The sequence below is a fragment of the Rutidosis leptorrhynchoides genome, chromosome 2, assembly GCF_046630445.1.
Source record: "Rutidosis leptorrhynchoides isolate AG116_Rl617_1_P2 chromosome 2, CSIRO_AGI_Rlap_v1, whole genome shotgun sequence".
NCBI lineage: Eukaryota > Viridiplantae > Streptophyta > Magnoliopsida > Asterales > Asteraceae > Rutidosis > Rutidosis leptorrhynchoides.
The window spans coordinates 360,318,692-360,331,186 of NC_092334.1; positions in this window are offsets into that span (position 1 = coordinate 360,318,692).

A 12,495-nucleotide genomic window follows, 5' to 3' on the forward strand; every position below is an offset into this window, starting at 1 on the left:
GGATTTTTCGTCAACCTACAGCTGGCCTGGACGACAACTTCATGATCTAAATCAAGAAGCGCGTGTCTTTTTCGGAAGACTTTACTTCCTTTTAATGATGGAATTGATTCATCGTGTAGATCCATCTCTTCTTTTCTTTTATCGGGTAAAACAGTTTAGTTTAGTCCAAAGCAAAAGTATTTTCAGTTATTTGTTACAGATATATGTGACATATGTTTAAGATAACTTGGTAAATTTTCCCACACTTGGCTTTTATTTTCCTTTTTATCGTCCTCTATTCCATTTTAAATGAATTTTAACATTTTGGTTTGTTTCTCAATTTATGTCCTTTCCGAGGTAACAATAATTTCGGTGTTAAAACCTAGTTTTATCGTTCATAAATATATATAAACATGATTTTGAGTTCATTTAATTGAAAATTTTGAAAAATTTTACTAGAATTGGGTAGTTAGTATATAAGACTAGGGCTGTTCTTTTTTATCAGAGAGCACTAGATTCTAATACAACTACTGCTTTACTAGTATTTTTAATGGTAACCAAGTGTTTAAGATAAAAATTTTAAAATCCGAAAGAATTTAACCCCTTCCCACACTTAAGATCTTGCAATGCCCTCATTTGCAAGAAATCAGTAACAATTTAAATTATTGAGGGTGATTTGTGTGAAAATGATTAAATTTTACCAAAGTTTCCAAATATATTGGCGTTTGTTTGCTGAATGATAAATGGAGCACATCATTTGTTCATTCCGTCTTGTTGTTATTTCACATATATTTTGCATCTTGTCATCAAAATTAGTTGCTTTTGCTGAACTTAATGCCAGTCTTTGAAAATGCGTTGTTTTACCCTGTTGTGTACATAAGATAAACTGCAAACATATATACATATTTTTGAAGTTTGGTATATTACCCCACATTCAAAAATTATTAAAATCTAAGAATAAAAGTTAGATAATTATAAAAATGATTACAATATTAACAAAAGTATTAAATGTATCAATAATTACAAATTACAAAATAAATAAAACTAAGTATACTAGGGATGATACTGGTACCAATAGGGGTTCCAGGCATAACCATAGGTGCTATAGAATGCTTCGGCAGGGTTATACGTAGGATATGGTGGCTGCATCTCTATAGACCAGGGAGGGAAGATGGGTTTCGGTGTAGGAATATAGTTTATACCTATATGTTGGCAATGAGCTATGATTTGGTTCTGATGAACTTGCCAATCTTCAAATGCTCTCTGTCTAGCATTTTCGTATTCCTGAGAAGCTATAAACCTTTGCATTTCTTGCATCTCATTCCCCCCTCCTACATTACCTTGCTGTTGGTTTCTCTCCACCTGTGGATGTCTACCATGGTATCGTACTGCAGCGTTATTTCGCCTCTTCAAAACTTTCGCACCATGGTATACATTTAAACCTATAGTATCGCGGGGTTCTGGTTCTTCTACTAATAATCCCCCCCGACTTATATCCACACCGAGATATTCACCAATCAAAGTAATAAAAATACCACCTCCTATTATGCTATGCGGTCGCATCCCCCGAACCATAGCTGATAAATAATAACCCACACAATATGGTATACTTACAGCGCTTTGTGGGTCTCGAATACACATATGGTAAAACAAATCTTGTTCATTTACCTTTTCCTTGTTTTTACCCCTTTGTGTAATCGAATTAGCTAAAAACCTATGAATCACTCTTAATTCGGCTCTATCTATATCCAAATAAGAGTAATTTCCCCCTTTGAAACGGTGATGGCTTGTCATTTGACTCCACACACCGTGTGTATCAAAATTTTCATCTATCTTTCTACCGTTTAGTATCAACCCTCTACAATCGGCAGATGCTAACTCCTCAGGCGTATATATACGTAAAGCCTGAGCCATGTCTAGTAAAGACATGTGGTGCATCGAACCGCCTAACAAAAATCTAATAAAAGAACGATCGGTTAAACTAGCTACCCGATCATTCAACTCTATACTACACAACAATTCTTCACACCATACTTTATATACAGGTCTACGCATGGTGAATAAACGTACCCAGTCATTAAAAGTAGAATTACCATACCTCTGTACAAGTAATTCCCTAATTGGCCCGGCCAATTCTACAGCTTCTAAGGGTCCCCATTCTATGACCCTCGGTACCTCAACAACCTTAGAATGAAGAGTATGCAAACCCCTTTGATATTTTGGATAATCTATCCAAAGTCTGTCAAATCTCAGGTTCGGGTGCAACTCTTCCAAGTGCATATCAGAAAAGGTCATGACTGGATGAGGTATATCCTGCTTGTAGTAGTTATCCACCTCCTGTTGTTCCACATTCTCAGCAGGAGCATTGCGGGCTTGGGATAAAGATTCACCCCTTTCAGTCTGCAAAACACATCAAACACAATTTTTGTGCATCTAAATATGCATTAGTTTCAGCAAAATCATCAATCAAAATAATTACAATGACATGATCAATTTATATCAAACTTAAGCTCATTTTCACATTTTTATCAAATCTACACTTTTTCAAATAAGCATATACGAAAATGTTCGCCAAGTTCATAAGCATTCAACTCAAATAACATGTCAAAATAATCATTACTAGCAATTAAACAAGTCTAAAATGGCATTGTCTTTCAAAAATCAAGTTCATGAATTTTAGACTTGAAAAAGTCCACTTTAATTCTCAAAATCATGTTTAGGCTCAAAGTTTGGATCATTTAACAACCTAAACATGTTACACTACTTATTTTAGCAACAATTCATGACAAAAATCGGCCATAACCTGTTTATATCAAAAAGCCCCAAATTTGCTCAAGAACACAAACCCTAGATTACTCAAAATTTTAAGTTTAAAGCTTCTAATCATGTTAAACAGCATCAATCTAGGTTATATAAGCATAATACATAAACAATTTAAGCCTAATTACACTAAAAAGCATCAAAATCAAATTGGGGAAAAAATTGCTCAAGAACACTAATTTCGGATTAAATGGTGTTTAGGTGTAGAAATTTACCGTTTTTCTTGAGTAATTCCTAGAGAGCATCCTTCTCAACATGATTTTAGTAAAAGATTTGGTGATTAACGGTTAAAAATTGTGATTTTGGGGGTTTTTTCTCGGGTTTTTTCGTGCAGTTTTCGCAGTATTTTTGAGTTGTGGTGTGTGGTTTGAGCTGTTCTTGCGTTTTATTTTTTTTTCTGTAAATTGGTCCTCCCGCGACTCGCGGAGATTTCCCCTTCAAACTCCGCGAGTCGCGGAGTTTGCTATTTTTTTTTTTTATATAATCATTAACTTATAAAACAATTAAGTACTTAATTTTTAAAATTTTGTTTCCCTTGTTATTTAGGACGAGGTCGTTTCGGATCGATGTCCTAGTCCGTCCTTCGACAAAATTTTAAAATTTGTCTTTTTGTAGCGATTGTTTTAAAAGCTATGATTTTTTTTGTTTTTTTTTTTTTTTATGTTTTTGGCATACTTTAATTCAATAAGATTAAAAATAATGATAATAAAAGTTCTCGTCCCTCCCTCGGGTAAAGCAATTTCGGTTCAAAGACCTAGTCTTCAACTTACGACGAATTTTAAAAATCATATTTTAACTTAATGAGATAAAGTAAATTTTTGTTTTTAAATTCACACAACTTAAATATAAAATTCAAAATTAATATTAAAAATTCACACCAAACTTAAAATTTGAAATGCATAAAATTAAAAATTCATATTTTTTAAAAATTAAAAATTCACACCAAACTTAATTTAAAAATTTATAAATTCATACCAAACTTATATTAATTTTTTCAAATATTTACAATTTTAAATATATATTTTTTTTACAAAGTTTACAATATTAATTTAAGATTTAAATATTAATTTTAAAAACATGGTAAAAATAAAATTAAAAATCTTTTTGTCTTTTTATCCCACTTTAATCAATCAAATATTATCAAAAATATGCGCCCCTCTTTTCGGTAAAGTAATTTCGGTTTCAAGACCTAATTTAACTCATGACGAATTTTTGAAATACTTTGGGTTGATTGATTAAAGATATTTATACCTTAAGATTAAACGTTAAATTTCGCAGTGATGTAATAAATTTTTGAATGATATCAATAATTTCGGTCGCCAAACCTAATTTTATTCAATACCAATTTAATACTTTTTAGCGAACAAATTAGCGTTTATTATCAAAAGGTTAAAAATAAAAAAAAAAATAAAAACTGTACAGACATACCTGTGAAATAGATTTCTTAGTTATATGATCTATCCCATTCATAAGATAGTCGGTTTAATTGGTTTTCCATGGCTACATAGGCGTAACCTCGAGCATTCAGTGTCTTTTCTTCTAAACATATGAACGGTCCGTCTCTGCATAAAGTAACAAATTCGGTATTTGAATAGGTTTGATTATTTGAACATTTACCTCCATGTGACCATTTTCCGCATTTGTGACATCTTTCTAGGTGTCGTGCTCTTCTTTTCGCTGCGGATTTTGATTTTCCTTTACCAAATTGTAATTTATTATCTTCGCATCTGGATTCTTTTCTAACTCCGTCCATTCTTTCTCTGATTACTGATACTAATTCACTCGGTAGTATGTCATTATTACGTTTAGTGATCAAAGCGTGTAGCATTAGACCATGGTTTAGTTCACAGGCAGTCTTCATTTTGTAAAAACCTAAAAAAATAAAAATTCAGAATGGGGGGAGAAGACTAGTTCTTTAGGGTCTGCTAGGGAAAGACCATTCGGGTTCCATTTTCGAGAACTACACGAAAACAGACAATCTAATTCTAACAGAAATACATATTATCCTTTAAAGACTTGATTCTCCCCACACTTAGTTAGCTGTGGTTTCGAAATTGTGATTAACTTCATTGTCGACTTCCATCGGACCATGTATGTAATGTTTAACTCTGTGACCATTAACTTTAAATTCAATCCCATTTGAATTTATTAATTCTATCGTTCCGTATGGGAAAACTCTTTTGACTATGAATGGTCCAGACCATCTTGATTTCAATTTTCCTGGAAATAACTTGAATCGTGAATTGAAAAGAAGAACTCTGTCTCCTTCTTTAAATTCTTTTGAACTTCTGATTCTTTTATCATGCCATTTCTTCGTTCTTTCTTTATAGATTAACGAATTTTCGTATGCTTCATGTCTTAATTCTTCTAATTCGTTTAGTTGACTTAATCGTAGACGTCCGGCTTCATGTAAATCAAGATTACATGTCTTCAAAGCCCAAAATGCTTTGTGTTCAATTTCTACTGGAAGATGACATGCTTTTCCATAAACAAGTCTAAAAGGTGTGGTTCCAATTGGAGTTTTGTAGGCTGTTCTAAAAGCCCAGAGTGCATCCTCCAATTTAATGGACCATTCCTTCGGATTTGATCCTACGGTTTTCTCTAAAATACGTTTTAAAGCTCGGTTGGTATTTTCAACTTGTCCACTTGTTTGTGGATGATATGCGGTGGAGATTTTATGAGTTACTCCATATCTTTTAAGAACTTTCTCAAGTTGATTATTACAGAAATGAGTACCCCGATCACTTATTAAAGCTTTCGGTGTTCCAAACCTTGCAAAAAGTCGTTTTAAAAAGTTGACTACAACTCGTGCATCGTTAGTTGGGAGAGCTTGTGCTTCCGCCCATTTAGATACATAATCAATGGCTACGAGTATATATAGATTATTATGAGATTTTGGAAATGGACCCATAAAGTCAATACCCCAAATGTCAAATACTTCACATACTTGGATGATATTTTGTGGCATTTCATCACGTTGACTTATTTTTCCGGCCCTTTGACATGCATCACAGGATTTGCAAAGAAGATGTGCGTCTTTGTAAATTGTAGGCCAATAGAATCCAGCTTCATAAACTTTTCTTGCTGTTAGTTGAGGCCCATAATGCCCTCCTGTTGGTCTTGTGTGACAATGGTTTAATATTTTACTAGCTTCATCTCCAAATACACATCGGCGTATTATTCCATCGGGACAACTTTTAAACAGATGTGGATCTTCCCAAAAATAGTGTTTTATATCACTGAAGAATTTCTTTCGTCTTTGGTACGATAATCCTTTTTCAAGGAATCCACATACTAAATAGTTTGCATAGTCTGCAAACCATGGGATTTCATTATAATCTATCTTCAATAGATATTCATCAGGAAAGTTGTCTTGTATGGCTGATTCATTTAGAACTTCTAATTCGGGATTTTCAAGAAGAGAAAGATGATCAGCGGCGAGATTTTCTGCTCCTCTTTTATCTCGGATTTCAATATCAAATTCTTGTAAGAGTAAGATCCAACGGATTAATCTTGGTTTAGCATCTTGTTTCGAAAATAGGTATCTAAGAGCAGAATGGTCGGTATAGACCACCGTTTTTGCTAGAACGAGATATGATCGAAATTTGTCAAAAGCAAAGACAATAGCAAGGAGTTCTTTTTCAGTTGTTGTATAGTTCGTTTGTGCTCCTTGTAACGTCTTACTAGCATAATATATAGGTTGAAATCGTTTTTCAATCCTTTGTCCTAAAACGGCTCCCATTGCAAAATCACTTGCATCGCACATTAGTTCAAATGGTAGATTCCAATTTGGTGTTATCATGATTGGCGCATTAGTGAGTTTCTCTTTAAGAATATTAAAAGATTTGATACACTCATCTGAAAAGATGAATGGAGCATCCTTTTCTAGGAGTTTATTCATAGGAGTGGCAATTTTAGAAAAATCTTTTATGAAACGTCGGTAAAAACCGGCATGCCCTAGAAAACTCCTAACTCCTCTAACATTGGTGGGATGTGGAAGTTTAGCAATTACATCTACTTTAGCTCTATCCACTTCAATTCCTTCTTTTGAAATTTTATGTCCAAGAACGATGCCTTCTTTAACCATGAAATGGCATTTCTCCCAATTAAGTACTAGATTTGATTTTTCGCATTTAATTAGCATTCGTTCCAGATTAACTAGACATGATTTAAATGTATCACCGAAGACTGAAAAGTCATCCATGAATACTTCCATGCATTCTTCTATCATGTCGTGAAAAATCGCCATCATACACCTTTGAAAGGTTGCAGAGGCGTTACAAAGTCCAAATGGCATGCATTTGTAAGCAAAAGTACCATAAGGGCACGTGAATGTGGTTTTCTCTTGGTCCTCGGGTGCTATTGGAATTTGAAAATATCCGGAAAATCCATCTAGAAAACAATAGTAACTATTTCCGGCTAATCTTTCCAACATTTGATCAATAAAAGGTAAGGGAAAGTGATCTTTTCTGGTGGCGTCATTTAATTTTCTATAATCAATACACACACGCCATCCTGTTATAGTTCTAGTAGGAATAAGCTCATTTTTCTCATTTGTAATGACAGTCATGCCACCCTTCTTAGGCACGCATTGAACTGGGCTTACCCATGGACTATCAGAGATTGGATAAATTAAACCTGCATCTAGCAGTTTAATAATCTCTTTCTTAACTACATCTTGCATATTAGGATTTAGTCTTCGTTGGCGTTGCACATACGTTTTATGACCTTCTTCCATAAGAATTTTATGTGTGCAATACGAAGGACTTATTCCTTTAATATCATGAATCTTCCATGCAATGGCTGATTTATGAGCTTTCAACACAGAAATGAGTTGTGATTTCTCATTTTCAGTAAGAGAAGACGATATTATTACAGGTAATTCAGATTCACCATGTAAATAAGCGTATTCCAAATGGTTTGGAAGTGGCTTTAACTCTAATTTCGGAGGTTCTTCTATCGATGATTTATATCGATATCTGTCTTCTTCTTTTAGCATTTGAATTTCTTCTGTTGTTGGTTCATATCCATTAGCTATAAGTGTAGCTAACATTTCAGCTTCATCAATTGGTTCATTACCTTCTCCTAAAGAACATTCTCCTGTTCCTTGTAATTCTGGAAATTCTTCTAATAATTCTGCATGTGCATCTATAGTTTGAATATAATAACATGTATCATCTGCAGATTGTGGTTGTTGCATTGCTCTATCAACTGAAAAGGTAACACTCTCATCCTCTATACTTAGGGTCAGTTTCTTACCAAACACGTCTATCATTGCTTTAGCCGTGTTTAAGATTGGTCTTCCTAATATGAGAGGAACTTGAGAATCTTCTTCCATGTCCAGAACAACAAAATCTACTGGAAATACTAAAGTACCAACTTTAACTAGCATGTTCTCCATTATCCCTCTAGGATATTTTATTGATCTATCGGCTAGTTGTATGCTTATTCTGATTGGTTTCAATTCTCCAAGGTCTAGTTTAGTGTATAGTGAATACGGCATTAGATTTATACTAGCACCTAAGTCTGCCAATGCTTCTATTGAACTAAGACTACCCAGAAAACATGAAATTGTGAAACTTCCTGGATCAGATAGTTTTACTGGTATCTTATTCAACAGTACTGCTGAACAATTAGCATTCATAGTAACAGCCGAGAGTTCTTCCATTTTCTTTCTATTCGTGATCAGATCTTTCAAGAATTTAGCATATCTAGGCATTCCTGAAATCACATCAATGAAAGGAAGATTTACATTTATCTGTTTAAACATATCCAAGAATTTGGATTGCTCGGCTTCAAGTTTTTCTTTCTTTATTTTACTCGGATAAGGAAGTGGTGGTTGATATGGTTTAACATAAGGTTTAGCCTTAGCTGTATTATCTTCATTAATCTTTTCAACTACCGGTTCTTTTTCCTTATCTTGATCAGGTTGTGGTTCTTGTGGAGTAGGAATGGCTTCATCAGAAGTTACAGGTATTTCAGGTGGTTTAAGTGTTGTACCACTTCTTGTGGTAATGGCTTTAGCTGTTTCACTCCGGGGGTTAGCATTTGTATCACTAGGTAGACTTCCCGGTTTTCTTTCACCTATTAACCTTGCTAGGTTACTCACTTCTTGTTCCAGATTTTGAATAGAAGCTTGTTGATTTTTAAATGCTTGAGCATTTTGTTCATTGGTTTGTTTCTGAGATGTGAAAAACTGCGTTTGAGTTTCAACTAGCTTCGTCATCATATCTTCTAAATTTGGCTTTTTATCATCGGTTTGTTGTGGTGGTTTGTTTTGAAAATTAGGTCTTTGCTGATTATAAGTATTATTGGATACTTGTTGATTGCTAGGACCTTGTTGGTTGTTGTATGGAATATTTCTGTTATAATTCTGGTTTTGATTGTAAATCGGTCTTGGCGGTTGATAATTATTCTGATAATTATTTCCAGGCCTTTGGTTTATGTATGAAATATTCTCTCTTTGTTCCATTGTTAATTCAATACTGAGACAATCTTTTGTCAAATGTGGTCCTCCACACTGCTCACAACTAATTCGTATTGAGTGAATATCTTTAGTCATCTTTTCCATTCGTCTCTCCACAGCATCTATCTTTGCGGAAATGGAATCTAAGTCATGGCTAGAATCGGCTCTAGCTGCTTTAGATGATCTAACGATGTCTTTTTCTTGGTGCCACTCATGTGAGTGGGAAGCAGTATTATCAATAATTTTGTAAGCATCAGTTTCGGTTTTCTTCATAATAGAACCACCAGCTGCTATATCTATGTCTTTTCTTGTAGTGATGTCGCATCCTTGGTAGAATATTTGTACTATTTGACAGGTGTCTAAACCATGTTGCATACATCCTCTTAACAACTTTCCATATCTTGTCCATGCCTCATATAGAGTTTCATTCGGTTTCTGTGTAAACGTAACAATTTCTGCTTGAAGTCTTACGGCTTTAGATGCAGGAAAGAATTGTTTAAGAAATTTGTCAACTAAAACGTCCCATGTATCGATCGCCCCTTCAGGTAACGATTCCAACCAATCTTTGGCTTCTCCCTTTAAAGTCCAGGGAAATAACATGAGATATATCTGTTCATCCTCCACTTCTCGGATTTTAAATAGTGTGCAGATCCTATTAAAGGTACGTAGATGTTCATTTGGATCTTCCTTCGGCGCACCACTAAATTGGCATTGATTAGTCACCATGTGTAGAATTTGTCCTTTGATTTCATAATCTGGCGCATTAATGTCTGGATGAGTAATTGCGTGACCTTGGCCAGTGCGTTTAGCTCTCATTCGGTCTTCCATACTTAAAGGTTCCAGATTCTCCATAATTGAATTTGTTGAATCGGTATCACTAGATGATTCTGATTTAATGGTTCGTTCCTCAACAATCTCTGTTTGAATGATTGGTGATTCCGGAGGAATTGTTAGTGGTTCAGGATCTACGAACCGTTCCTGAATATTCTCTGGATTCTCAATTGTGAGGTTGGGTTCAAAAAATGGATTATCGGAAATTTGAACTGAAGTACTTGGTCGACTGGATGACAATTCTAAAGAAAAATCAACGGCGGTTATATTTGCTAAATGTCTTGATCTAGTTACAGGTGGTGAACGTACAAAAGGTGATGAACGTCTTGCTCGGTGCATTCACTGAATATCCTATTAGTTTTTAAAAGGAAAGAAAAATTATAATAAGTTATCCAACCAATAGACTTTTCTGATTTTGCCCACGTTTCGAATAGCCAAAAGATGCAGCAGAGGGGCAGGATTCGTTTGGTCTCAATATAATTGAGGACTGTTTGGCTCCAATAACCCGGTCCACGTACAAATCCAACTATTACTACGAACCAGAAAATTTTGATGTCTATCAATTTAACCACTCAAAATAAATTTTCGTAATTTTAAGAAATTTAGATAAGAAGTAGAATAAAAATCTATGTCCTAAAACTAGAGTAGCGAAAAATAAGAAAGAAAAAGAGTTCGTCGAAAAAGGTCGAAAAAGAAAAATGGTTGAAAAATAAAAGGTGACGAAAAAATAAAAGAAACTTATAAAACTTAAAAATACTTGACTAACCTAACCTTATTACTACAACTAACTTAAAATTATAATCGCAAATTGATATTACTAATTGGAATGATAATTGATACATAGGTAAAAAGTCGTCTAAAAATAATAAAGCTTACAAGAAAAACTAAATCCCAAATGGAAATAACTTAAAAAGAAACTAAAACTTAAAAAGGCGTCGCAAAATTCTAAAGCACCTAAATCTTAGTCTAAAGAAAAAGCACTTAAGGAATTCTACGGCAACGCCTAAAAATCTAGGAGTAAAAATGACTATGGCAAAAACTAAGTTTAAAACTAAATATGAGCTAAAAATACAAAAGTTACGCTAAAGCGATTAAAAAGGGACAAAATATAAAAATATACAAAAAGTTGTAAAAATTACAATTTTTATAAAAATATTATTTTTATATTATTTATTTAATAAAACTACTAATTTTACAAATTAATTAAACTAATTTAAACAAAATATACAAAATAATAATAAAAACTAAAAACTAATTAAAAACTAAAAACATAATTAGGGTTTTAATTAATAAATAATAATAATAATAATAATAACTCCGTAATTAATGCCTGATTAGGGCTTCTGTCGCGTGTCAGAATACCTCCGCGAGTTGCGGTATTTAATGCATCAAACCCCGCGAGTCGCGGGGTTCAGAATTTCAACTGACAGGTTTAATTTCAACGCGTTTTTCTTTATTTATTTATTTATTTTATTTTCTGTTTTTAAATATGTGTATTAATAAAACTTTATATTTAAAACTTAAATAAAAATAGAATCACTTTATAATTTTATAAATAAAAATCTTAAAACTAGATTTATATATATATATTTTTTTATATTTATATGTTTTTAAATAAAAACAAAATACTTAAATAAAACTTATGTTTTTATAAAAACAAAGAAACTTTATAAAACTTAAATATTTATCAAACTCCTAAAAATATTTATATTTTTGTTTTTCTTTTTATATTTTCGAATATTTAAAACGTTTTTTTTTTTTTACAAAAACGAATTTTAATAAAAGTAAACTAAAAATCTTTTTTTTTTATATTAGCGTTGCGCTTCCGGCTTTTAAGAGAGTTCCCCGGCAGCGGCGCCAAAAATACTTGATGTTTCGCGAGTGGTATATAATACTTATTAATTTTTGCAGGAAATACTATTAAATACGATACATTTTTACACAAGATATTTATTTATTTAGAGAACGGATATACTTAAACCTTGCTACAACACTTATAGGCAGTGTACCTAATCGTACAGTAGTGTAGTTTTTAGTAAGTCCGGTTCGTTCCACAGGGAATCTTTTTTAAACAAAGCTCAACGCTATATAAAAATACAAACATATATATAAGTAATATTATTATTATAAAGGGGGGTTTTTACCGTTTAATGACCGGTTTGTCGATTTTAAAACTTTAGTCGCAGTTAAAACCTAATGTAAAATATTAAATAAATAAAAGACTTAATTTAAAGCGTAAAATAAATAACGATAATTAAAAAGTACGATAATTAAAAGTGCGATTAAATAACAATAAATAAAAGTGCGATAATTAGAAGTGCAATTAAATATAAAATAAAGGAAATTAAATATGAATAAAAGAATTATGCTTATTTAAACTTCCGTAATCATGATGTTTG